Source organism: Chiloscyllium plagiosum, chromosome 29 (genome assembly GCF_004010195.1).
Source record: "Chiloscyllium plagiosum isolate BGI_BamShark_2017 chromosome 29, ASM401019v2, whole genome shotgun sequence".
Classification (NCBI taxonomy): domain Eukaryota; kingdom Metazoa; phylum Chordata; class Chondrichthyes; order Orectolobiformes; family Hemiscylliidae; genus Chiloscyllium; species Chiloscyllium plagiosum.
In genome coordinates this window covers 37,666,414-37,694,199 of record NC_057738.1, presented here as the reverse complement: position 1 = coordinate 37,694,199, position 27,786 = coordinate 37,666,414, and the positions used below count along the sequence as shown (strand labels likewise).

General features: G+C 43.5%; 1 protein-coding gene and 1 pseudogene across 1 annotated transcript in view; one reads left to right on the top strand and one right to left on the bottom strand.

The window, feature by feature from the left end:
• The window catches only part of LOC122564531 (CUB domain-containing protein 1-like), a 112,011-nt gene that overhangs the window by 5,124 nt on the left and 79,101 nt on the right, over nucleotides 1-27,786 (top strand). The gene's annotated exons all lie outside the window — the stretch shown is intronic.
• On the bottom strand, nucleotides 586-27,786 carry LOC122564576 (annotated as a pseudogene).

The window sequence follows — 27,786 nt, the reverse complement described above, 5'->3', positions numbered from 1 at the left end:
TGGGTTGGAGGAGTCCTGAACTAGAGGGCATAGGTTTAGTGTGAGAGGGGAAAGATATAAAAGAGATCTAAGGGGCAACGTTTTCACGTGTATGGAATGAGCTGCTAGAGGAAGTAGTGGAGGCTGGTACAATTACAACATTTAAAAAGCAGCTGGACGGGTGTATGATTAGGAAGGGTTTAAAGGGATATGGGCCAAGTGCTGGCAGGTAGGACTAGATTGGGCTGGAATACCTGATCGGTATGGACGAGTTGGAGCGAAGGGTCTGTTTCTGTGCTGTACATCTCTATGACTCTGAGTAGCTTTGTGAAGATTAAGCTTGCCTCGGCCCATGGCAGTTGTATGTAGAAGTCCCCCTATGTGAGGGATTGAGTACTTATCCAGCTGGTGGTGATGGGGGAAACAAAGGGGCCATCATAACCAGAATTGAAATCTTTCTGGACCTGGTGAGATCAGATCACCGTCGAGGATTGTGTAGCCAGTTGGACATTTCCATCCCAAGCCTGTTAAGGGCAGCCCAAACCATCTGGGTTTGCTTTATTTTCCTTTTTAAAATGGCCATTATTTATCAAATAGTTTGACATTTTACGTTATATTTTTTCTCCTCGACATGATGTCCTGCAGCTCCTTTTGCCACTTAGCACGGATTCCAAACATTGACACGGGGCTTGCAAAAGCTTTGAAATTCTTCTCATCCTCTGAGATCACCCACGCCTTCTCTCCTTTTTTTGTGTGTGTACTGATGATTGGCATGACTGGTCCAGTTAGCTGAGTTTCCACTTCAGTTTCTTCTGCAGAAGAATCTCCCGTGTTATTGAATTGAAGCCTTTCTTTGGAAGATTGTCAGCTTAGAGGGATAGTCCTTCAGACATTGAACATTACACTGAATAGATCCAGTCGACCAGTGATCAACAGCAATGCTAACTCTCCTGTTAATGCCTGATGTCCACAGCTGTTCCAGGCTGAAGCCTTGTCCAATGCGGTACCTATCAATGGGACACCTAACAACTGGTCAGAGGGGCCTAGTAACTGGACACTGAATAATGCAGTGTGCTTTAGCCCACTGTGCTTCAGGCCTGTGGATGTTTCTGGCCGGTTGAACCAAGACCACAGCCTTTTCTGCCCATCCTTGGGAAAACAAGTGTTCAAAAACATTCCATCTCAACTTGGGACTGTGGCTGCTTATTAAATGGCTGAAATCCTCCTGGAGGAAGATGGCTGAGAATGATCCATGGGTCTGCTTTATCTTATAAGATCAGCCAGTTCAGAAGTATTATTACTCCCATCTGGAGCAGTTGGAATTTGAACCTCCTGGCTTGGAGGTAGGGATACCTCCAAGGTAGGGATACTGTGCCACAAGAACCCTCCTAAATTTATTTTTGTTCAAACACATACCCAGCTCTTGAATAATCAGGGCTTGCATGGGATTTGAGCTGAACACCTCTCATGCGCCATCCCAAAGCAAGAATCATACCCTGAGACCAATGAGCAACACAAGCTGTGGATTTGCCTGTTGGTTTCATTACTCTGAAGTCCCATCCCACTACTGAGTGACTTTCCCACCACCTTTTTTAAAATGTTTTTTTCAAAATGACTATTCACTATGAGTAAAAGCACCTGTGTAGCCAATTGAGTATTTACAGTATCCACCTTCGGGTTTGTTTTCCATTCCTTTTATACCCAGGAGTGATTTCACACACAACTGAGTGACTTTCCCATGACCAAAATCACTGAGACTTTTATTTTTGCATTTTCTTTTCCTTTAAACCATCACCAATAAAACACCCAATTACAGATTCATGTGCAAAGTCCTGGGTTCAGTTTCTAAAGGACTCTGATGAATTCCAGCCAGGCAGACCATTGCTCGTTACCAAGGGAACTTGTGCTCAATGAGCTCCACAGGGAGATTAATTAGTGATTCCCTATGGGCCTTGGAGGGGTTATCACGATGTATGAGATTCTTCTGCTGCTCTACCCTATTTGGACTCATTTTCCAACAAGTATTCCTTCTTTATCCTTCCTACCAAACTGCTTTGCCTAACACTTATCTCCACTAAAATGCTTCTGTGATTACTACATCAGTTCTGCAAGTTATTCAAATTAACTATTGAGTTCAGTCAATTTATCTTCACCTGAAAGTGGCTGTCCAGACAATGCATTCCCTGCCTTTGTAACACAAGGTCATGCTGAAATCCCAGGATTTTAATATTTTGAGGGGAAAAAAGCTAAGCAATTATATCCCTCACTGTTCTTATTCAAGACTGATGCTCTGACAGCTGAATTTTGAGCATTGCCTGAAGGGACATGATTTCAGATAATGTGTAGGAAGTAAAATGTGAGCTCAGTTGTTTACCACACTGAAATCAATGAACATTATTGGCTTCCAACACGGTGTGGTTATTCCTGGCCCTTGACCTTCATAATATAAATCTGCAATGCTGTCCAAATATTACTAAAATCTTCAGCTTCAAATGCATTAATAAGCCATTTATATTTGCTGCGGTGGTGAGTCTGTTTCCAGGTTTCAGTCAATGGTAGGGTCAGAATTTAACAACACTGGGATGATATTGAATTGAACTCTGTACCTAATGGTCTGGATGGTCTTATTCTTCGACTGTCTGAATTGTATTTACGTCTGAATGTTGTGTTTGATAGCTCCTGCTGTTAGTGCCGAGGGTGACAATGCAAGTTACAGTTTCGAGCATGTGTGTGGACATTGGACAAGTGTGTGCAGTCTATTTCAAGACACAGAGGGACAGGATCAACTGGAGCAATATTCCATAATTTGTTTATAACTATTTCTTAATTTTAAAGAAAATGATGCCTTGCAAAAGAGATTGCAAAATCCTAAAATGACTATCGCTGAAGAAGATGTTATCAGATATTAGTTCATCCACTCGAAACCTCTAGATATATTGTTTCCAATGCTGCATCTCTCATTCTTTTTTCACCATATCCATTTCCACAACTCAAGCTTTGGTTCCTGGTTTGGAATATCAAACTCCACAGGTTCTTGCTTTTGAGCCTTATCCTGTGTGCGCATGTATGTCTTTCCTTGTGTGTCTCTGCCTGTGTAAAACTTTGAAGTTGTTTGCAATAAATTTTATATGCCACCTAGTTGCCCAAATCCCTTTGTGTTGTCTGCTTTGATCCCACTGCCCTTCCTAATTTGCTGTCAACAATATATCTGCCCACTTTATGTTGAACTGCTGTTTCTCACTTTTATAAAGTAGTGGTTTATGTAAGTGAGTTCCATTGCTACCCACTCTGTACTTAATACGCCCCCAAATCCAGCCTATCTCCACAATGAGAGCTTATTACTTTCTGTTTTCAACCAGGTTCTTAACAATTGTCGGGGATTACCCAGAATCTCCAATAATAGGTTTTCGTGTAGGCTTACAAGAGCAATCATTTATGTTTATGTATTCCCTTTGATATAATAAAATCTCACATGGTATAGAGCAGACTCTAACACCGAGCCACGTAAGGCAAGATATAGGTAGGTGGTCAAAAAGTCAAAGTGCTAGATTTTTCTATGACTTCAGATCAGACCTGCAACCCCCTCCCAATTTTAGTGTAATACTTGGCAGACGAAAGGAAATGAGCAAGTGTGGTCTAAAAGAGAAGAGCCCACGCTGAATCCCTGCTCACTTGTTGAGTGGGGTAAATGAGATAAATAAAGGACCTTCTTCAATGATGCTGTGGAGCCCAAGTCCTCCTGATGGAGGTTTAGCCCGTTGACAGTATGAGGTTGTGATTGACTCGTCTTGAATCTGGATTGAAATGAGAGCAGCCCAGTCTGGCTGGTAAATCGCATCTAAGGCTAAGTACTGGCATGGTGCCAGTAGGAAACCAATATTGGAAGGGAACTTTGAATACAACTTAAGGATTGCCTTAAAGAAGGTTGAGAGGCAGAAAGACTTGGGGTGGGAATTCCAGAACTTGGCACCCAAGTAGCTGATGGCATAGCTGCCAATGGGGATGTGATTTAAACTCTAGATTGTTGTAAAGGTCAGCTTTGTTGGAGTGCAGATACGCCAGATGATTGTGATTGTGAAACTGGTCATGGTAGAGATGGTAAGAGGTGAGACCTTGGAAGAATAAGCAGGACCCAAGGTCACTGAGCTTGGGGATGATGTGATGAATGGGATTGGTACAAGTCAGAACCTGAGCAATGTAAAATCTATCTATACAGTAAGGTAGAACCAACATGATTCTGGAAATGGTGATGGCTTCCACACAGATAAGATTGAAGAGATATGATCTCCCTTTAGTGGATCCCCATTAAAATTGACTTACGAGTCTCCCATTACAAACAATAATTACAGATTGATGTTGTTTGCAGAAAATAAAAGCTCATGCTTTAGGGGGTAACATAAGAGGTGAGCTAGCTGTCAAGAAACATAGATGAACATTTTCTGATTGGGAAGATGTAATGAGTGGTGTGCCTCAGCGATCAGTGCTGGGACTTCATCTTTGCATAACTTTGTAGAAGTGATTTTGGATGAAGGGAGTGAACATGTGGTGACTATCTCTTGCAGATGATGCAAAAATAAACAGGAAAATAAGTTGTGAATGAGTGTATAAACAACTGAGTGAGCAAAGACGCGGCAATTCGATTTTAGTAAAAGAAAATGAAAATAATCCTTTTATGGCATTAAGTGTTTTTAAAAAAAAAACACAGATCAAAATGGTGAGGAATTTGAGAGATCTGTGTCCTGCAGTGTTAATCACAAAATGTTAGTATACATCTATAGCAAGTAATTAGGAAAGCTGGAGTATTATCGTTCTTTGCAAGGAGAATTGAACATTAGACTAGAGATGTTACACTTCAGTTAATTAAAACAATGGTGAGTCATGTCTGGAGTGCTGTTGAGAAATTATTTACCAGAATACTATCTGGAATGGGTGTATTGTCTAATGAGGAAAGGTTGGACAGGCTAGGCAGGGGTTTAGAAGAGTAAGAGGGGACTTAATTGAAACATATAAGATTCTGGAGGGGCCTTTGCTAAGGGGGAGGATGGATAAGAAGTTTTCTCTCGTGGGACAATCTTGAACTGGGGGTCACTGTTTAAAAGTAAGGAATCAACCATTTAAGGCTTGGAGGGGAAAATTTTCTTTTTCTTACACAACATCCTGGAGGTTACCATTGACCATAACCTGAACTGGACCACTTGTATAATGGATACCGGAGAAAGTCAGAGGCTAGGCATCCTGCAGCAAGTAACCCAACTCCTGACTCCCCAAAGTCTGTCCACCATTTCCAAGGAGCATGTCAGGAGTGTGATGGAATATTTCCCACTTGCCTGGATGGGTGCAGCTGCAACAACACTCAAGAAACACCATCCAGGACAAAGCAGCCCACTTGATTGGCACCACATCCACAAGCACCTACTCCCTGCACCAATGAAGGAGCACAGTAGCAACAGTGTTTACCATCTATAAGATGCCCTGCAGACATTCATCAAGTCTCCTTAGACAACACCTTCAAAACTCATGACCACTATCATCAGGAAGGACAAGGACAGCAGATGCATGGAATCACCAACCCCTGCAAATTCCCCTTCAAGCCACTCGCCATCCTGACTTGGAAAAATATCACTGTTCCTTCACTCCTGGTAGGTCACAATTCTGGAATTTCTCTCCTTACGTCGAGCACTGTAGTAGAACCAGAGGGCATGTCACCACCTCCTTCTCAAGGGCAATTAATAAACACTAGCCCAGCCAGTGACACCCACATCCTGTGAATGAATCTTTAAAAATCTGAGGGTTGTGAATTTCTGAAACTAACTTTCTGGAAAGGCCGTGGAAGTCGGGTTTTTGAGGGTTTTATGACCGAGGTTGATCAGTGAGGGAGTGAATGGCTATCAGGAGCAGTTGGGATTGTGGGTAATTGGTTAGCCACAATCTTATTGAAACCTGGAGCGGACCTGAGGGGTCAAAGAGCCTACATCTGCTCCCGATTCACCTGTGTGCTTGTGGAATCTCATCGTTCATTCTTGATGACTAATTCTGGATTTGCAAGGAACAGACCTGAGTTGGTGAGTCTGTTGATATTGTTTTTTTTTGTTAATAAGGAACTGCAATGGTTTGCTTCCAGTGTTCTATTGGCTGACTGTCAGTGCATCACAGATCCCTCTCCTGGTCTCCTTTCGTCAATTTCCATCTCATTTTGTATCAAAGCAATTTAATTTTAGACCATAAGACCATGGGAGCAGAATCTAGGCCATTCAGCCCTTCGAGTCTGCTCCACCATTCAATCGTGGCTGACCGGTTTCTCAACCCCATTTTCCCCACTTTCTCCCTGTAACCTTTGATCCCTTTGGTAATCAAAAAACTATCGATCTCCGTCTGAAATACACTCGATGACCTGGCCTCCACAGCTGTCTGTGACAATGAATTCCACAGATTCACCACACTCTGGCTAAAGAGGGTTCTCCTTATCTCCATTCTAAAAGGTCTTAGCTTTACACTAAGGCTGTGCCCTCGGATCTTCATCTCTCCTGCCAATGGGAACGTGTTCCCAACATCCACTCTGTCTAGACCATTCGCTCACCTTTAGGGATAACAAGCACATATTTGCCTTTGTAAAATTTGATGAATGTAACCATTCAGAATATTGTAGTGTATGGGGATAATAACATTGCACTAATAGTTAGACTGCATAATCAGTGATGACAGATCCCATCAGACTGGGACCTACATAATGAAGGTTGTGAAGTCCAGCTCAACTATACCTCTGTACATTGTGATAAAGGCTTGGACATTATTTGGAAACCTCCTAAAGTAGAGGTAAATGAGGTTTTCATTTTCACTTCTCTGAAGTCTTTTGTGTTTTTATTTTGAAGGTCAGATACTTTTTGTTGCAGTGGGTGAAAACATCATTTCCAAGAGGTCATGCAACACAAGCTATGAGGTTAGAAAATCGTAGAATCCCTACAGTGTGGAAGCAGGCAGTTCAGCCCATTGAATCTAGACCAAGCCTCCAAAGACCATCCCACCCAAAACCACCCCATCGCCCTGTGTTTCCCATAGCCAATCCACTAACCTTCATATCCCTAGACATTATGGGTAGAACATTGAGAAGTACAGCACAAAACAGGCCCTTTGGCCCACGATGTTGTGCCGAGGGTTAATCCTAATGTAAAAAATAATAACCTGCGCACCCCTCAACTCACTGCTACCCATGTCCATGTCCAGCAGTCGCTTAAATGTCCCTAATGACTCTGCCTCCACCACCACTGCTGGCAACGCATTCCATGCATTCACAACTCTCTGTGTAAAGAACCTACCTCTGACATCTCCTCTATACCTTTCCCCTAATATTGTAAAACTATGACCCCTCGTACCCGTCAATCCTGCCCTGGGAAAACGTCTCTAGCTATTGACTCTATCTATTCCTCTCATTACCTTGTATACCACGATCAGGTCACCTCTCTTCCTCCTTCTTTTCTCCAGAGAGAAAAGTCCGAGCTTATTCAACCTCTCTCCATAAGACAAGCCCTCCAGTCCAGGCAGCATCCTGGTAAACCTTCTTTGCACCCTCTCCAAAGCCTCTGTATTTTTCCTGTAGTAGGCGACCAGAACTGAACACGATATTCCAAGTGTGGCCTCACCAAGGACGTGTAGAACTGTAGCAAAACCTCACAGCTCTTAAATTAAATCCCCCTTTAATGAAAGCCAAAACACCAAATGCTTTCTTAACAACCCTATCCACTTGGGTGGCAACTTTGAGGGATCTATGTACTTGCACACCCAGATTCCTCTGTTCCTCCACACTGCCACGAATCTTGTCTTTAATCCTATATTCAGCATTCGAGTTCGACCTTCCAAAATGCATTACTTCGCATTTATCCAGGTTGAACTCCATCTGCCATTTCTCAGCCCAGCTCTACATCCTGTCTATGTCACACTGCAGCCTGCAATAGCCCTCGATACAATCAACGGCACCTCCAACCTTTGTGTCATCTGCAAATTTACTAACTCACCCCTCAACCTCCTCATCCAAGTCATTTATAAAAACTACAACAAGCAGAGACCCAAGAACAGAGCCCTGCGGGACCCCACTCAACACTGACCTCCAGGCAGAATACTTTCCATCTATAACCACTCTCTGCCTTCTGTCTGCCAACCAATTCTGAATCCAGATAGCCAAATCTCCCTGTATCCCATACTTCCTGACTTTATGAATGAGCCTACCATGGGGAACCTTATCAAATTAGTCTATCCAATCCACCCTAACCTGCACATGTTTGGACTTGAGAGGTAACCGGAACATCAGAAGGAAACCTACACAGACACAGGAAGAATGTGCAAACTCTACACAGACAGTCACTTCAGGCTGGAATCAACCCTGGGTCCCTGGCACTGTGAGGCAGCAGTGCTAACTTCTAACCACCTTGCCACCCCTATTGACAAACTACCTCGTGAAATAATTGCTGAAAAGCTTACTAAGTTGGGATTTTAAGACTGTAGAAAGAAAGGCCTGAATTAGTTTCAGTTCCAAATGAAAGATCCATATAAGCAGAAGGACAGTTAAGTTTCTTTTCAGTCTCCAGGCAATCCGATCTGCAAAGGAGTGCTCCACTGTTTTAGCAGGATTGGAAAATGCCCTGAGCTTTCTTCGAATTCAATAAGGATTGTGAGTCCACCTATATCTGAATCCAAAAAGAAACTATAACAGACAGAATCACATCTGTAGAATGCGACAGAAATTTAACAAAAGGACACTGTGAACTTGTCAGAGTCGAAAAATGTGGCACTGGAAAAGCACAGCAGGTCAGGCAGCATCCAAGGAGCAGGAGAGTTACATTTTGGGCATAATGATATTCCTAATGAAGGGCTTCTGCCTGAAACATCGATTCTCCTGCTTCTCGATGCTGCCTGACCTGCTGTGCTTTTCCAGCAACACAGTTACTGATTCTGATCTCCAGCATCTGCAGTCCTCACTTTCTCCCTCTGTGAACTTGTCAGTTACATAAGAAAATTTAAAGTAAAATTTGTGATGTCATATCCCTGGTGGTTGAGTATTTGTAAAAGATTTTTTTTCAGGGAAAATTGGGATGAATCTTTTGTTTTGCTGTGTATGATAAAATCTGTGCAAATTGTCACCGCTTTTCTCTTTTGTTAAAAATACATTGTTAGCTGCTTGTAAATATGTTCAGGAACTGGCCATCATAAAACAAAATTCCAACAAACGTAACTTCTATGGTCTGTCAAGCCAGGTTTCACTCTGAAGTTTATTGCAGTAATATGGTGTCCATTTTTGTTTTACCAAGTTTGTGGATAACACCAAAATTAGAGGTGTAGTGGGCAGCGAAGAAGGTTACCTCAGAATACAACGGGATCTTTATCAGATGGGCCAATGGGTTGAGGAGTGGCAGATGGAGTTTAATTTAGATAAATGTGAGGGGCTGCGTTTTGGAAAAGCAAATCAGAGCAGGATTTGTACACTCAATTTTAAGGACTTGGGGAGCGTTGCTGAGCAAAGAGATCTTGAAGTGCAGGTTCATAGTTCTTTGAAAGTATAGTCGCAGGTAGATAAGATCGTGAAGGAGGCATTTGGCATGCTTTCCTTTAATGGTCAGAGCATTTAGTATAGGAGTTGGGAGGTCATGCTGCAGCAATTCAGGACATTCGTTAGGACACTTTGGGAATATTACGTGCAGTTCTGGTCTTCCTATTGGAAGGCTGTTGTGAAATTTGAAAGGGTTCAGAAAAGACTTACAAGGATGTTTCCAGGGTTTGGGCTATAGGGAGAGGCTGATTAGGCTGGGGCTGTTTTACCTGGAGCATCGGAGGCTGAGGGAAAACCTTTATAGAGGTTTATAAAATCCTGAGGGGTATGGATAGGATAAATATACAAGGTTGTTTTCATGGGATGAGGGGAGTTCAGAACTAGGGGACTTGGGTTTATGGTGAGAGGGGAAAGATATAAAAGTGACCTAAGGCGCAACTTTTTCGCACAGAAGGTGATACATGTGTGGAATGAGCTGCCACAGGATGTGGTGGAGGCTGGTACAGTTGCAACATTTAAAAGGCATCTGGATGGGTATATTAAATGGAAGGGTTTAGAGGGTAATGGGACTGGATTAATTTAGAATATTTGGTCAGCACAGATGAATTGGACAGAATGGTCTGTTTCTGTGCTGTACGTCAGTATGACTCTATGACCCCTGTTCTATTTGGGCTGACCTTGACCTTCCTCCTGGATGACGTCACATTACCTTGGGTCGCACCTGCCTTTGTTCAGGAAACTGATGTCATAATTTCTTGTAAATTACTCTTTTCTAGTTTGTATATCTGACTTCAGATCATCAGGGCTTACCACATTCAAATCATGTGCAATTTGATCATGCTGTAGTGCTGGTTATCATTGCTTCCTGGTTCTTTGGCTGTATGCCACAGTAACCAACCCTGATTCTAAAATATTTACGTTTTCCCCATTTTAGAGTTGGCTGACTGACTGACATCTACAATTGGCATTATCATCACTGATCTTCCTTTACCATTGACATAAAATCCTTCCAGGTGATTCCTGCCAGAGACACGTAGCATTTGGGTTTGGTTGGATTTTTGTTCTTTTTAAATGTGTTTAGACACAATAATTAATTAGATAGATTTACCCTTTCCACAAAATCAACTTTGTTTGTTTAACTTGAGGGTCACCATACCTTAGGCAGGGGGAGAGAATTTGCAAATTCATGCTGACCTCAGCTGGCTGCAGTTTGGCATCATTCTGCAAATTCCAGCCAAGTGAGCTCGCATATACTGGAACACATTTTGTTTTAATGTCTTTTTCATTTTGCACTTGCTGCCCCCTTGCTATTCCTACCCCTACCACAGTGGAAACTCGATTACCCGAATGAGATGGGCGGGCACTATTTCGTTTGGATAATCGATTATTTGGAAAATCGATTAAATGCCTTTCCTCTGGGGCTCGGAGTTTTAAAATCTGCTCCCCGTTCAGGAGACTAGCAGCAGCACAGAGCACGGAGGCCCCTGCCTCCAATACAGACCCCCTTCCCTGTCAAACCCTGTCCCCCCTTCGAGGCATCCGGACTGCACACCAACAATGAGACTGCTGCTGCAGTTGCCTTTGTCGGGTAAGTCTCCAAATGGCGCGCACACAGCCACAGCCCCCCACACAACTATTTACTGCAAATTTTTGACAGGTTCGACCTCTGCCCTGTGCAGGACAATGTTGGAGAGATTATTCCTGGGAAGCGGGGGTGGGGGGAGGGGTTAGGGTACACCCCTCTGTAGAACTCCAGGGAAAGGATGGGGAGAGAAAAAGAGAGGGAGGGAGGTCAGTCATTTGGAGACTGTGCCTGTTTAATCACTGTAACAAAAGACGCGATCGCTGTTGGAAACGCATCATTGATGTAATGTTTCTATTGGGACCTCAAGGTCTCCTTCAGATAATCCAATATTCGGATAATGGCGGTTCCCCTGTATTTAGCCATGGTTTATAGAGAGTACATAGAACATAACAGCGCAGTACAGGCCCTTCGGCCCTCGATGTTGTGCTGAACCGTGGAACCAATCTGAAGCTCATCTCTCCCACACTATATCATTCTCATATATGTTAATCCAATGACCATTTAAATTCCGTTAAAGTTGGCAAGTCTATTACTGTTGAAGCCAGGGCGTTCCACCTCCCTAGTACTCTGAAATGTTGTTCTGAATACTTCTGAATTCCATGCCCAATACATATTCTGTCCAGCATCGACCTTCTGCCCCAATTTCAATGATCCTGTCCAATCTTACCTGTTGACTGATGTCTCTATCTCATTGTGTTTCTTTCCTGACTCTCCCTTTTTATTTAATCTGGGTGACTCTCGTCCATTACCTCAGTGTTACCACAAGCCCACTTATCCTGACTTGTCCCTTATCCTTTCCTGTGCAGTTTTGAAAATATTCCCAATTATTCACGAAGATAGCATTGTTACCTTGACACCAGCCATTCATTTAATACTCTTCACTTGTTTTTCCTTCTGAGCATGGTACTTTGCAGAGTTCAAGTTTAATCCATCCTTGTGTAAATGGGGAATGACTGCAGTTGGATTTCTGCTTGGCCCTTCTTGGTGTCCCATGGGTAGCTAACACACACTGTGCTGTTAAGTGGTATTTTCATGGCAAAAATAGCCATTGTCTTTGTTGGGCAAAGAGTTCCTCTGATTTATACATTGACCCTTGGTTTCTCTGTTTCCTGAGCTAAGTCCTCTCCTGCCCTATGACCAGATGCCATCAGTCTGTGGCTGGTGAACTGGTGAGTGGTGTGTGGCCGGTAAAGTGCCAATGAATTTCCTCAGTCATCGGTCATTTTACCAGGAAAACGAAGTGCAGTGACTCACACAGAATTTGTGGCCATTTTGGTTCATGGAAAGGCCATCTCTCTTTGACTGCCTGACTGGGTGGGGTGAATGAGGGGACAATATGTTTGGGGGTTCTGTGGACTTTAGAAGAGGTTCCTTGTTTATAAAGGCTCCCTCAACAACCCTGACTCCTTTCTGTCATTCCCCACACTCCAACTGTCAAGGCTTTTCCCCATTGGTCCCAGCACCTGAATCATTGTGCTACTTCCTTGCGCGTTGAAATGTAAACATCCTCCCTTTCTCCTTCCAGTTCCAGCAATGACCAACCCTCGATGGGGGAGCTGTTGAGCTGCCAATCCTTAGATTGGGCCAGCTGTGGGGAAATCCAGCCTGCTGTTTGTAATGACCATGGCATACTGTCTGGCGCTAGCTCAGGATCTGCCCTTCACCCAACGTGGGGAACTTTCCCAAGTGCCACTAAAACCCCAGCCCCTGCCATCTTGATCATTCTTGAGGAGCTGGAAGCTCGTAGAGTTACATGGTTATACAGCACAGAAACAGATCCGTCTGTCTAACTTGTCCGTGTCAGCCAGATATCCTAACCTAATCTAGTTCCATTTGCCAGCAATCAGTCCATATCCCCCTATTCAATCCTTCCTATTCATGTGCTCATCCAGATGCCTTTTAAATGTTGTAATTGTACCAGCCTCTACCACTTCCACTGCCAACTCGTTCCATACATGCACCACCCTCTGTGTGGTTTAGTGGTTCTTTCTTACCTTTTTTTTGTATAACCTCTTCCTCGCTGAGGGCTGTTGAGGCTGGGTCATTAAATTATGTTCATCATATTCAAGGCTGAGAGAGACAGCATTTTGGCCAATAAGGGAACCAAGGGTTCTCAGGAAAAGAGCAGGAAGGTGGATTCAGATCAGCCATAATCTTTGAGTGGCAGAACATACTTGAGGGGCTGAATGGCCGCCTCCTGCTTCTGCATCTTATGGCCTTATCTGTTTCAAATGCCTTTATCTGGTACCCATCTCATGGGCTTACCAAGCCTTAATGCTTGCAACAAGGTAACCCTGTCCCTCACTTGTTTATTTCTTCATGGAATATGGGTATTACTGGCAATGCCAACATTAGCTGTGCATCCCTAATTGCCCCTAGCTTTGCTTGTTCAGACTTTTCAGAGTGCATTCGAGAATCAATCCCGTCACTGTCGATTGTCATTCTTTCGTGGTCATTAGTGAACAGGATGCTCACAATCAGTGCTGGTTAAATGATCACTAATAAAGACATTTCAGTGTATTAATAGAATTTAAATTCCAGAAAATGTCTCGCTGGGATTTGAACTCTGATCCGCAGAGTATAACCTGGGTACTTCGCTTACTAGTCTAGTGACATTACTACTATACCATCTCTGTTCTGACTGCTAATAGCCAATGCTCTGATGGACTGGATCCTACTTTGACTCAGAGTGGTTCACTTGCCGATAGTCCACTTGGTACTTGGTGGGTAGGTATCTAGAGGAGTGTGCTGGCCAGCTCCCTATTCCGAGAGGCAAAAGCCCAAGTGATGTCATTTCTCATGCTGAAGAGGATCGATGGAAATTCAATTTCCCAAGACCTCTCAGTGCCCAAAAAGCACCAAATGCATTTTACGGCATATCCGTGAATTCATAGAAACATGGACATGGGATCAGCAATAGGCCATTCAGCCCTTTGAGTCTGCTGTACCATTCTTTATGATCATGGCTGATCATCAAGGGCTTATGCCTGAAATGTTGATTCTCCTGCTCCTCGGATGCTGCCTGACCGGCTGTGCTTTTCCTGCACCACACTCTTTGACATCCAACTCAATAGCCTGTTCTTGCTTTTCCTCCCTACCCTTTGGTCCCTTTGGTCCTGAGGACTCCCCCTGTATACTGAACTCCTTCTCAAAATCACACGATGTTTTGGCCTTGACTGCTTTCTGTCATAACGAATTGCACAGGCTTGGGTTCTCTGGGTGAAGAAATTTCTCCGCATTGCAGTCTGAAATGGCTAATCCTGTATCCTTAGTCTGTGGAACTTTATTTGAACTCCATTGGGATTAAGCCTTATTTAGATCGACCCTTCATACCAGTAGTGTGGGTGCTTCTAGTTAACTCATTCACCAGATCTCGGTTGTGCTAGCCAATCTGACATTACATACGTGCAGCACAGGAAGATAACTGGGACATAAATGAAGCCGCTTTGAATCTGTGCTGTGGCTGTTGCTTAATATTCAATCTGCTTACACTGTGACGATCGACTTGGTAAAAATTGATACCTAATAAAATCCATATATGGCTGTGGAGACCAGACCAATGTCTAGGCTGGGCTGTTTACTTTGGCAGTAACTGCTGCTTTTTAAAATGTTCTGTGAAATGTGCCAAAGAAAATGAATGGGAGCAGCGCTGACTAATTCAGGATACTTTTTTGTTAAGCCTTGAAGCTGATTTGAACCCATTAAATCTTCAGCTCATGTGTGTCTTGTTTGAAATACGACTAACTTCTGTGATTAGAATACAGACATTTGCATTAATTCCTACTTGGTACTACGGGGTTTGGTACTTAAATTGGCTGGAAGTGGTCACCAACGTCAGCATTAGCAGAAAAATGTTGCAGAAATCCTACATCTATCCTTCTAAAAGCACTGTAGATGTTAACTGTCAGACATTTAAACACCACTGAGCAGATAAATGGGACGATTTACTCCAGAAGGTAAGAAATAGGTTTTCATATAGGCATTGTTTAAAACATCTCCTTACCCCATCCCCCTTGCTCTCAGTGCATGGTCAGTGCCCCATATCTCATACCACCACTGTCTTGCATCCACACCCATATCTCCCTACTTGCTCCATGCCAACCCACTCCCCTTTATTCACCCTGATGTCCTCTTATACCCCTGCCATCTTATGCCTATTTACCCATCTCCCATGGACCTCACCATTCCCCTTAATTTTACAATTTTATCGGCCTGACATCAACTCACATCAACCCTACTTTTACCCCCTTGTCCTTCCTTCTCCATGCTAATTCACTGACTAGTGGAAACATCTTCTCCATGTCCTGTCTGTCCAGTCCTTTCAGTATTCTATAATACCTTCAATCAAATCGCCCCCTCATCCTTCTGAACTCCATCAATAAAGACCTCAACAACTACTCCACATGACAAGACCTTCATCCCTGGGCCTCCAGCATATTGTTCCTTAGATACGGACCCCTCTTTGGTCCTGATTCCTATTGAGGTGCTTCAGTTGTTACTGAGATAGAAAAGATGCAGTTATCATGTCCCCGTATTACAAACTGTGTGGGTTTAAATTTGAATTCAGTTTTTCATTTTAGGATGAGAAAATTGGTCTCTGCAAAGCTGACTATGAATTTGTCTGAGTGACATGAAACTGCTCACTAATGTGTTTAAAATGATGTAGGACCTGGACAGTGTAGAAACGAAGACAATGTTCCCATTAACAGACTGATGAAGAACCAGAGGACATTGATTTGAGGTGATTGGCAAAAATAGCAATGGTGATGTGAGGAAACCTCTGTCTTTCACCAAGATCCTTTGACAGCATCTTCTAAGCACATGTCATTCTTGGTAGTAAATGATGATAAGGGTAGCAGATACATGGAAATAGTCCATTTGCAAGTTCCCCTTCAAGCCACTCACCATCCTGAATTGGAAGTATATCGTTGCATAAGATAAAGAAGCATGACGTTATGGGTAAAGTATTAGCATGGATAGAGGATTGGTTGACTAACAGAAAACAAAGAGTCGGGATAAATGAGTGCTATTCTGGTTGGCAATCAGTAACTAGTGGTGGGCCTCAGAGATCAGTGTTGGGACCACAATTATTCACAAGTTACATAGATGACTTGGAATTGGGGACCATGTGTGGTGTGTCAAAGTTTGCAGTTGATACTAAGATGAGTGGCAAAGCAAAGTGTGCAGAGTATTGTGAAACTTTGTAGAGGAAGATAGATACTTTGAGTGGGCAAAGGATCCCTTTTGGTAGGAGTAACAGTGAAAATGACTATCACTTGAATGGAAAAAAATTGTAGCATGGGACCTGGGTGTATGAATCAGAAGGTTTGGTCTGCAGGTACAACAGATAATTAGGAAAGCGCAAATGGAATTTTCTCCTTCATTGCTAAAGGGATTGAGTTTAAAAGCAGCTGTATAAGGTGCTGGTGAGGCCACACCTCGAGTACTGCGTGCAGTTTTGGTCTCCTTATTTGAGAAAGGATGTACTGGAATTGGAGGGGGTGCAGAGGAGGTTCATTAGGTTGATTCCAGAGTTGAGGGCGTTGGCTTACGTGGAGAAATTGAGTAGACTGGGACGATACTTATTGGAATTTAGAAGAATGAGGAAGGATCTTATAGAAACATATAAAATTATGAACGGAATAGATAAGATAGACGTAGAGTGGATGTTTCCACTGGCAGGTGAAACTAGGTGTTGAAGAAATTTTCAGGAGTCTGACCTTGAGTATTAACAGTCGTTATTACATGGCCATGGGGAGTACATCGTGTCTCACAGAGAGAGACCGGCGTAGTCCGCAGTAATGCAAATCACAGAGAGAGACCGGCGTAGTCCGCAGTAATGCAAATAATACAGGTTACATAGCATTCTAGGTAGGGGTTGACAGTTAGTCACAAAGTCATGGGGTCAGGTGAAGTCAACGATCAATTCCTGTTATTGCCACAGGTGTTTCCCAATCAAGCAAGCTCGAATGTTAGCCCATACCAGGTTCTGCAGGAACCAGAACAGATAAGCGACACAATAAGCCATACATCATTATGAAAGCAGAACTAGTCTAGGGTCTGGGGGCAAGCGAAGATTCTCAGGCAGCTGCAAGGATATTTTAGCAAAACCAACACAGGAGCAATTCTCCAAAATAACACGTCAGCAATCTGTGCTTTAACGTGAGACCAGTTTTGTGACAAAATGGCTGCCAGACAATGTGTGTCAAATTTTACTTCCACACTAGGACAAAAGAGCATAGCCTCAAAATTAGGGGGAGCAGATTTAGGATTGAATTGAGAAGGAACGTCTTCACCCAGAGGGTTGTAAATCTATGGAATTCCTTGCCCAGTGAAGTAGTTGATACTAATTCAGTAAATGCTTTTAAAGCTGAGTTTTTTTTTGTTGAACAATGAAGGAATTAAGGGTTATGGTGACAGGGTGGGTAAGTGGAGTTGAGCCCATAGAAAGATCAGCCATGATCTTATTGAATAGTAGAACAGGTTCAATGGGCTGGATGGCCTACTCCTGCTCCAAGTTCTTATGTTGTTTATTCAGTGTCGCTGGGCTGAAATCCTAGAATTCCCTCCCTAACAATGTTGTGGGTGTCTCTACACCTCAGGGACTGCAGTGATTAGATTAGATTACTTACAGTGTGGAAACAGGCCCTTCGGCCCAACAAGTCCACAGCGACCCTCCGAAGAGCAACCCACTGAGACCGATTCCTCTACATTTACTCCTTCACCTAACACTACTGGCAATTTAGCAAGGCCAGTTCACCTAACCTGCACATCTTTGGATTGTGGGAGGAAACCCACACAGACATGGGGGGGAAGGTGCAAACTCCACACTGACAGTTACCTAAGGCGGGAATTAAACTCGGGTCTCTGGAGCTGTGAGGCAGCAATGCTAACCACTGTGCCACCGTGCCGCCCAAAGTGATTTAACTGCTCTTTCGCTGATTTGTTTAGATTAGTGCTTCAAGCCCAATACTCAACATCACTTTCATAAATCTCTTCAGTGTTGAAACAGGCCCATTCGGGCCAATGAATCCACACTGACCCTCTGAAAAGCATCCCCTGCCCAGTCTATAATCCCTGAAACCCTACATTTCCCATGGCCCATCAACCTAACCTGCACAACTTTGGACTGTGGAAGGAAACCAACACAGACAGGGAGAATGTGTAAATTCCAGACAGACAGTTATCTGAGGCTCAAATCGAGCCCAGGTCCCTGGTGCTGTGAGGCAGCAATGCTAACCACTGAGCCACTTAAACTTGTCAAGGGAAGTCAGAGATGGGCAATAAAAGCGTGCTTGCCCAGTGACGCTCATGACCATAAAAAAACATGGCGAGGATCTGGAATGTAATATTTGAGAGTGTGGCCAAGGAAAATCTGTTCAAGTCTTTCAGAAGGCAATTGGATAAGAACAATGCTTGAAGAGAGGCTGGATCGGTTCAAACTATATTCACAGGAGTTTTGAACAATAAAGGAGAATCTCATTGAAACCTGGAAAACTCTAGCTAGATTAGACAGTAAATGCAGGAAGAATACTCTCATTGACCAGAACTAGAGGTCACAGTCTAAGGATATGGGGTAAGCCATTTAGGACTGAACAGAGGAGAAATGTCTTCACCCAGAGAGTGTGAGCCTGTGGAATTCTCTGCCACAGAAATAAGTTGAGGCCAAAACATTGAATGTTTTTAAGAATGCGTTAGATACAGTCCTTAGGATTATAGGGTATGGGGAGAAAGTGGAAAGACTGGACTGAGTTGAATGATCAGCCATGATCATAATGAGTGGGAGAGCAGGCTTGAAGGGCTGAATAGCTCCATAGGCTCCTATTTTCTAGACTTCTGAATTAAAGGAAGCTAACATGGAGGTGCAGCAAGCATATAGGGAGGCAATGGAATGTTGACTGTTTTAATAGAATCCGTATGATGTGGAAGCAGGCCATTCAGCCCATGGAGTCCACACTGACCCTCCAAAAGGCATCCCACCCAGATCCCTATAACCCCACTCTTAAATGGCAAATCCACCTATCCTACACCTCCCTGGATATTATGGACAACTTAACATGGCCAATCCACCTAACTTGCACATCTTTGAACAGAGAGGGGGAAACCAGAGCATCTAGAGGAAACCCACACAGACAGTCACTGGAATTGAACCCAGGTCCCTGGCGCTGTGAGGCAGCAGTGCTAACCACTAGAGCCACTGTGCCATCTCAAGGATTTGACTACAAGAATAAAGATATGTTACATCAATGTATAGAGTCTTGGTATGACCATACCTGGACTATTGTGTACAGTTCTGGTTCCCTTGACCAAGGAAGGATACGCTTGCCATAAAGGGAGTGCAGCAGAGGTTAATTAGACTAATTCCTGGGATTGTTTGATTGCCCTACGAGGACATACTGGGCCTATATTCTCCAGGGCTTCAAAGAACTAGAAGTAATCTCTTTGAAACTTACAAAATTCTTTAAGGGTTAAACAGGATAGAATCAGGAAATGTGTTTTCCTGGTTGAGGGACCTAGAATCGGGGACGGAGCTTAAGAATAAGGAGCAACCTTTTGGGACTGGTATGAGGAGAATTTCTTCATTCGGGGGTGAGACATCTGTGGAATTCTTTACCCGATTTGGCTTTGGAAGCATCAATTATTGAGTAGGTTTAGGACAGAGATTGATAGATTACTAGATTCAGTATTAAAGTCATGAAGATATGTAGAGCGAACTTGAGAAAATGGCTGATCATCTACCTCAATGTCATGATCTCAATAGATGGAGTCAACTCAAGGGGCTGAATTATAGAATCCCTACAGTCTGAACATTGACCATTCAGCCCATCGAGTCCACACTGACCCTCCAAAGACCATCCCACCCAGACCTATCCTATCCCTGTAACCCTGCATTTCCCATGGCTAATCCACCGAGCCAGCACACTGTGGGCAATTTAGCACGGCCAATCCACCCTAACCTGCACATCTTTGGGAGGAAACTCACGCAAACATGGGGAGAATGTGCAAGCTCCACACAGACAGTCGCCCAAGGGTGGAATCAAACCCAGGTCCCTGGTACTGTGGGGCAGCGGTGCTAACCACTAAGCCACTGTGCTGCCCCTCCTATGTCCAATGTTCTTAAATGCAAGGCTACAGAGAAAGGGCCAGGCGGTGAAACGAACTGGGTTACTCTTGTAAAGAGTCCATATTTCTGTCACAATGGCCCTAAGAAGTAGCTTTTTGAAATCTGATCTCCTTTCTTCACTGCTTTAACTTCCAAAGCCATCTCTCATTCCTATTAGTATCAGCGAGGCTTGCTCAATTAGAGGTCAGTGTAATCTTATTGTCCTCTCTCCTTCTGTCTCTGAGCAGACCAAGCATCGTCCCACTAGACACCAGGTGGAAAAGGAAATTGAAGTCAGTCTGTTGTAAGCATGCTCACCGTTTGTAAGGTGGGTGTTTGCATAGTGTTAATGCAAACAGATTGTGAATACAAAGTCCAAATCCTTTTGTGGAGTTGGCTAACAGTTACTCACCTGTGTACAGACATCGATCCAAACACAGGGATCACATTACCTTGCAAAGAGTCAGCGTAATATTGAATTGTTTGAACACGTAAAATCAGCTTTGCATAAAGAACATGTAATAAGGCATGCTACGTCGAGACAACGCACTGACTGGGAACATATAAGAAATGGGTTCAACCCCCTAGCTGCTCGAAACAATGATTATTTGCTCAATTAATGGTTGGGTGCGACTACACATTGCTTCTCACCTGGAACATCTGAGAGATTGTTACAGTTAATATGCATATTTTGAGAATTTTCCAGCTTTTAAATTCCTGCATCAGCTTTGTCAGTGTCTCCCAAGAACAGTCAATTTCCCCCACTCTCCTCACCATTCCAGGATTGGAGGTTACTGACATAGACCAATGAGATGTTGGAAGATATAACTGGGGGCTAATAGAATGGGTCTAATCACATGGAATAAGAACTAAAGGTGGAGCTAATTTTCCTCCATTTTAAATGGGTTAGAAGCCAACTTGAGGCAAAAGAAATTTGAAACCCCCAAGTTCCATTTTGATATAAACATTGACTGTTCACAAGAGTACAGTCCTGATGAAGCGCTTTTGTCCAAAACATCGATTTTCCTGCTCCTCGGATGCTGCCTGACCTGCTGTGCTTTTCCAGCACCACTCTAATCTTGACTCTGATCTCCAGCATCTGCAGTGCTTAGTTTCACCTCCTGGCCCTTCCTCTGGAGCTCTACAATTAAGATGGGACTATCTGTTGCCTTCGGGTTATTCTTCAGGTCGAATGCCAACCCAATCAAAAGCTCTCCTCTGTCCACAAGTTCTTATACAATCATAGAATCCCTACAGTGTGGAAACAGGCCATTTTACCCAAAAAGTCCACACTGAACTTTTAAGAGTATCCCACCCAGACCCATTCCCCTACTCTATTACTCGACATTTCCCATGACTAAACCTAACCTGCACAACCCTGGACACTATGGGCAATTTTACATGGCCAATCCCCCCTAACCTGCACATCTTTGGATTGTGGGAGGAAATAGGAGCACCCGGAAGAAACCCACGCAGACACGGGGAGAATGTGCAAACTCTTGACTTGGGTTGGATTAAATCATTGTCTTGCTCTCTCGGGGTGGGTGCAGCCTCAACATTCAACAAGCTCAATAGCAAGTACTTTCTTTTTTTTAACACCCCTTGCCACCACATTCACTTCAACTCGCTCCACCAGTGACTGACCCCGACTCCTGCACATACCTTTGGAGTGAACAATTCAGAGCTAATTTGGCTGATCCAGGTTTACACCAGAATGTTATTGGGAGAGGAATTGAATACAAATCTGGGAGGTTATACTTCAGTTACCCCTGGTATTGATAAACCATACCTGGTGTAATGTGTTCAGTATTGATCGTCTCATTTTGAGGAAGGATGTAAATGCGTGGGGAAACAGTTCAGAAGAGGTTGGTTTGGCTAATGCCTGAAATGAGTGGGTTGATTTATGAGGAAAAGGTTGGGCAGAGATAAGATTGCATCTGTTAAGTGTAAGGGTGAACTTGATTAGAAGTGTGAAATCCTGACAGTGTTGATGGGATGGACATGGAAGGCATATTTCCTCTTGTGGGGGAGTCCAGAACTAGGTCCACTGTTTAAATGGGTCCCCCTTTGTTTTTAAGAGCAAAATAAGGAGATGTTAGGGCACGGTGGCTCAATGGTTAGCACTCCTGCCTCACCGCATCAGGGATCCAAGTTCGATTCCAGCCTCAGGTGACTGTCTATGTGGTGTTTGCACATTATTCCTGTGTCTGTGCGTGGGTTTTCTCCGGGTGCTCTGGTTTCCTTCCAAAGCTGTGCAGGCTGGGTGGATTGGCCATGCTAAATTGCCCATAGTATCCAGGGATCAGCAGGCCAGATGGATTAGCCATGAGAAATTCAGGGGTAGGTCTGGGCGGGATGCTGTTTGAAGGATCGGTGTGGGCCGAATGGCATGCTTTCACACTGTAAGGATTCGATGATGAACTGTTTTCTGCTGAGTCTTAGAAACCTGTTCCTGAAAAAGGTGGTGGAAACTGAATCATTGAATACTTTTTAAAGCAGAGGTGAATAAATCTTTGATTAGCAAGGAGGTGAAAGGTTATTAGGGTAACTGGAATGTGGAGTATTCGGATCCAGCTAAGATCGTACAGAATGGTGAAACAGCCTTAGGAGGCTGCATGGCCTACCTTTGTTCCTGATGCATAAGGTCATGTGTTCTCTTCCACTCTTTTGAGGAATATTTCCAGGTAGTCTCTTGGCATCCATCCATTCCTCTTTTGTAACTAGCTATCCAATTCCCTTTCGAAGACTACAATTAAGTCTGTATTCATCAACTTGCCAGGCACTTGTTTTCCTCAAGTCACCACCGATTCTCCAATCACCCGTTTTAATTTTTTTTTGTTTTTCTTTCCCATTATCTACTCTTCCACCATTTGAAACTATTTCTCTCGACTTTGCTTTTCCTTGAACCCTCCTTGCTTCCGGCTACTTCTTTCAAATGGGTCCTCTTCGCCGTGTCTACTCTTAAGGAGAACAAGCCCAGTTTCTCTGGTCTATCCCGGGGGCAGTAATTTTTCATCCCTGAAACCGTCCTCTTGAAGCTCTTCTGAAACCTCTCCACCTCCACTTCCTTCCTGAAATCTGATTTCCAGAAACAGAAACTCTTGCTGGTGCCAAGGTAGTTTTCTCAAGTTTTAATATCAATGTTGCTTTCTTTGAAGTCATTGAAAAGAAAGAATGGGTCTTACTGAAAGAGCAATATTCACAGCAAATGGATGTCTCCAAGTATTTTACTGTCATCACTGGTATGAGATAGGAAACCTTGGCAGTTTAGACACAGAAGGTTCCTATTAATAATGTGATAATGATCAATTTTTTTTAAATAGCTTGTGGGACATGGGCATCACTGGCTTGGCCAGTATCTATCACTCATCCCTAATTTCCCAGAGGTCTGCTAAAAGTCAACCCTGTTGCTATTGGTCTGGAGTCACCTGTTAGGCCAGACCAGGTAAGGATGGCAGATTTCCTTCCCTAAATTAGTGAACTAGATGGGTTTTTCCAACAATAGTTTCATGCAAGATCATCTCTGGATTCCTTTAAGAATCAGACTTTCTCCAGCTGCGCTTGCTCATCTTCCTGTACCCCTGTAAACATGAGGCCATCCAGTATCTGCTGCCCTGTATCTTACCCTACACCATGCCCTGTTGCCCTGTCACTCCTGTGCTTGCTGACCTACATCTGCACTGGCTCGAGATCAAACAACGTCTTCGTTTTATAGTTCTCATCCTTCTTCTCAAACTCCTTTATAACCTCAACACTCCTCCTCATTCTAATCTCCTCTAGTCTCTCAATCCTCTGAAATATCTGCACGCTGCGAATCCTAATCTCTTGTGTAACCCAATTTTCATCAATCAGTCACACTTTCAGGTGCCTGGATCCTAAGGTTTGGAATTTCCTCCTTGCACTTCATACCTCTCTGAAGATGCTTATTTCTCAAAAATTATGTTCAGGTACCACACACGAGGCTACTTATAAGGGCCCATGATATTGGAGGTTGAGGATTGGCTGACTAATAGAAGACAATGTTGGGATAAGGGGTCATTTTCAGATGACAGCTATACTAATGGAGTTCCACTGGGTTCAGTGCTGGGTCTACATTTACTTACAATACAAATTAATGACTTGGATAAGGGAAGTGATTATACTGTTAGAATATTTGTGGATGACACCAAAATAGGTGGGAAGGCAAGTTGTGAGGATGACATAAGGAGTCTATAGAGGAATATAGACAGCCTACGTGAGTGGGGGAAACAAACTTGGCAAATGGAATATCATGTCTGGTTATACATAGAGTGGAAAAAGACCCTTCGGTCCAATTAGTCCATTTTAACCATGTTCCTTAACCAGGCTAGCCCATATCCCTCCAAACCTTTCCTATTCATGTATTTATCCAAATCTCTTTTAAAAAATGTCATAAATGTACCTGCATCCACCATTTCCTCTGGCAGTTCATTCCACTTGACTGGAACAATAAAGAAGCTGAATATTATATAAATGGGTAAAAGCACAGAAGGATTTGGGAATCTGGGGAAAGGTAGACTGGTATTGGAGGTAGTCCAGAGAAGATTTACTAGTTTGATCCTGGGTATGGAGGGACTGTCTGATGAGGAGAGGTTGAGTAGATTAGCCTTGTAATCATTGCAGTTTAGCAGAAATGAAAGAAACCGTATTGAAGTAAAGGAAGATTCCAAGGTGACTTGACAGGGCAGAAGTGAAGAGGTCATTTCCCCCTTTGGGAGAGGCAAGGACGAGAGGGCATCACCTCAGATAAGTCCAATGAAGACTGAGATGAGGAAGAATCTCTTTGGAGGTAACGAATCTGTGGTATTCCTCACTACAGAAGGCTGGAGAGGCTGGGTCATTGAGAATATTGAAGGTTAAGCTAGAAAGATTTTACAAGGGCTGAAGAAATTCCAAAGATGACTCATTGGACTCAAAACATTAACTGGGTTTTCTTTCACCACAGAAGCTTTCAGACCCACTGAGTTTCTCCAGCACTTTCTGCTTTTACTTTCAACACTTTTTAGTGAGTAATGAAAGGCCATGGGGAAAAGACAGGAAAGTAGAGGTGAGGATTGTCATATCAGGCATGAGTTCGTTTGATAGCGGAGTGGACTCAATGGGCTGAATGATCTACATCTCCTCCTACGTCTTATGGTTGTTTATATTTGACCATGTTTTTGATAATCTGATACAATTATTTATATTATTCATTGATGTGATGTGGGCATGGCTGGCTAATCTGGCATTTATTGCCCATTCCAGATTGTCTGTGTGAAAGTGGTGTAAGCTGCCATCTCAAAGGTCGGCAGTCTTTGGGGTACAGAGACACCCCTGTATTGTTCAGGAGGGAGTCCTGGGAATGTTAATTTCATACACGGCATAAGATCATAAGACATAGGAGCAGAAATGAGGCCATTCAGCCCATCGAGTCTGTTCCACCATTCGATCATGGCTGTTAAGCTTCTCAACCCCTTCCTCCCACTTTCTTCCCATAACCCTTGATCCCCTTGATATTCAAGAACTTCACTATCTCAGTCTTAAATATATTCATGACCTGGCCTTCACAGCCTTCTGAGGCAATGAATTCCATAGATTCACCACTCTCCAGCTGAAGAGGTTTCTCCTTATCTCCATTCTAAAAGGTCTTCCCTTAACCCAAGGCTGTGCCCTCAGCTCCTAGTCTCTCCTACCAATGGAAATATCTTCCCAACATCCACACTGTCCAAGCCATTCAGCATTCTGTATGTTCCAGTTACATGTGTCCCTCATCCTTCTAAACTCTGTCAAGTATAAACCCAGAGTCTTCAAATGTTCCTCATCTGTTAAGCTTTTCATTCCTCGGACCATTCTCGTAAATCCTTCCTCAGATATAGGGTCCAAAACTGCGCACATTTCAGGCATAAACCCTTGATCAGGAAGGGTTGATGAAGGACTTATGCCTGAAATATTGATTCTCCTGCTCCTCGGATGCTGCCAGACCTGCTGTGCTTTTCTAGCACCACACTCTGAGGTCCAGCATCTGCAGTCCTCACTTTCTCCAAACATAGCCTGACCAGAGCCTTACAGACCCTCAGGAGTACATCCAACTTTTATATTCAAGTCCTCAAAGTAAATGACATCATTGCATTTGCGTTCCTAACTACTGACTCAACCTGTGAGTTTACACTGAGAGAATCCTGGACTAGAACTCCCAAGTCTCTTTGCACTTCAGATTTCTGAATTTTGTCCCCATTTGGAAAACAGTCCATGCTTCTATTCTTCCTACCAAAGTGCATGACCTCACACTTTCCCATGTTGTACTCCATCTGCCACTTATTCACCAACTTTCCTAACCTGTCTAAATCCTTCTGCAGCCTCTTCAATACTACCTGTCCCTCTATCTATCTTGGTATCGTCTGCAAACTTCGCCAGAATGCCGTCAGTTCCTTCATCTAGATCGTTAATGTATAAAGTGAAATGTTGTGGTCCCAGTATTGAGCCTTGCAGAACACCACTTGTCACTGGCTGCCGAGCTGGGAAGGACCCTTTTATCCCCGCTCTCTGCTTTCTGCCAGACAGTCAAGCTTCTATCCATGCTAGTACCTTGCCTCTGATGCCGTGGGCCCTTATCTTACTCAGTAACCTCCTGTGCCTTGTCAAAGGCCTTCTTGAAATCCAGGTAGATAACATCCATTGGCTCTCCTTGGTCTAACCTGCCCGTTACTTTTGCAAAGAATTTTAGCAGATTTATCAGGCATGACCTCCCCTTGATGAAACTATGCTGACTTTGCCCTATTTTACCATATACTTCCAAGTAATCAGAATCTCATCCTTCACAATGGATTCCAGGATCTTACCCACAACCGAGATGAAGCAAATCGGTCTGTAATTTTCCGTCTTTTTTTTCTTACTCCCTTTTTAAACAGAGTGTCACATTAGCAATGTTCCAGTCTTCTGGGACCTTCCCTGATTCTAGCAATTCCTGAAAAATCACCAATAACGCCTCCACTATCTCTTCAGCTATCTCCCGTAGAACTCTGGGGTGTAGTCCATCTGGTCCAGGTTATTTATCCATCTTCAGGCCATTCAGTTTTTCTAACACCTTCTCCTTGGTGATGGCCACCACACTCCGCTCTGCCCCCTCACTGACTTGATTTTTTAGGATATTACTCGTGTTAGTCTTCATGGTGGAAGACTGACATGAAGTAATTATTCATTTCCATGTTCCCCACTACTTTCTCTTCGGTGTTATTTTTCAGTGACCCGATGTCCACTTTTGCCCTTTGTATATCTAAAGAAGTTCTTAGTCTTCCTTTATATTACTGGCGAGCTTGCCCTCATACTTAATCTTCTCCCTCCTCATATCTTTTTCTATTGCCCTCTTTTGATCTTTGTAAGCTTCTCAATCCTCTGGTTTCCCACTGCCCTTCATCACATTATATGCTTTCTGGTTTGTTTTTATGCCATGCCTGACTTCCCCAGTCAGCTGTGGTTGCCTCATCCTCCCTCGGCTTTAATTGTCCATTGATGATTGTTACCTCCTTCAAGGTAATGAGCTGCCTTCTGGAACCGCTGCAGTGCTTTGGGAATATGGACACCCAT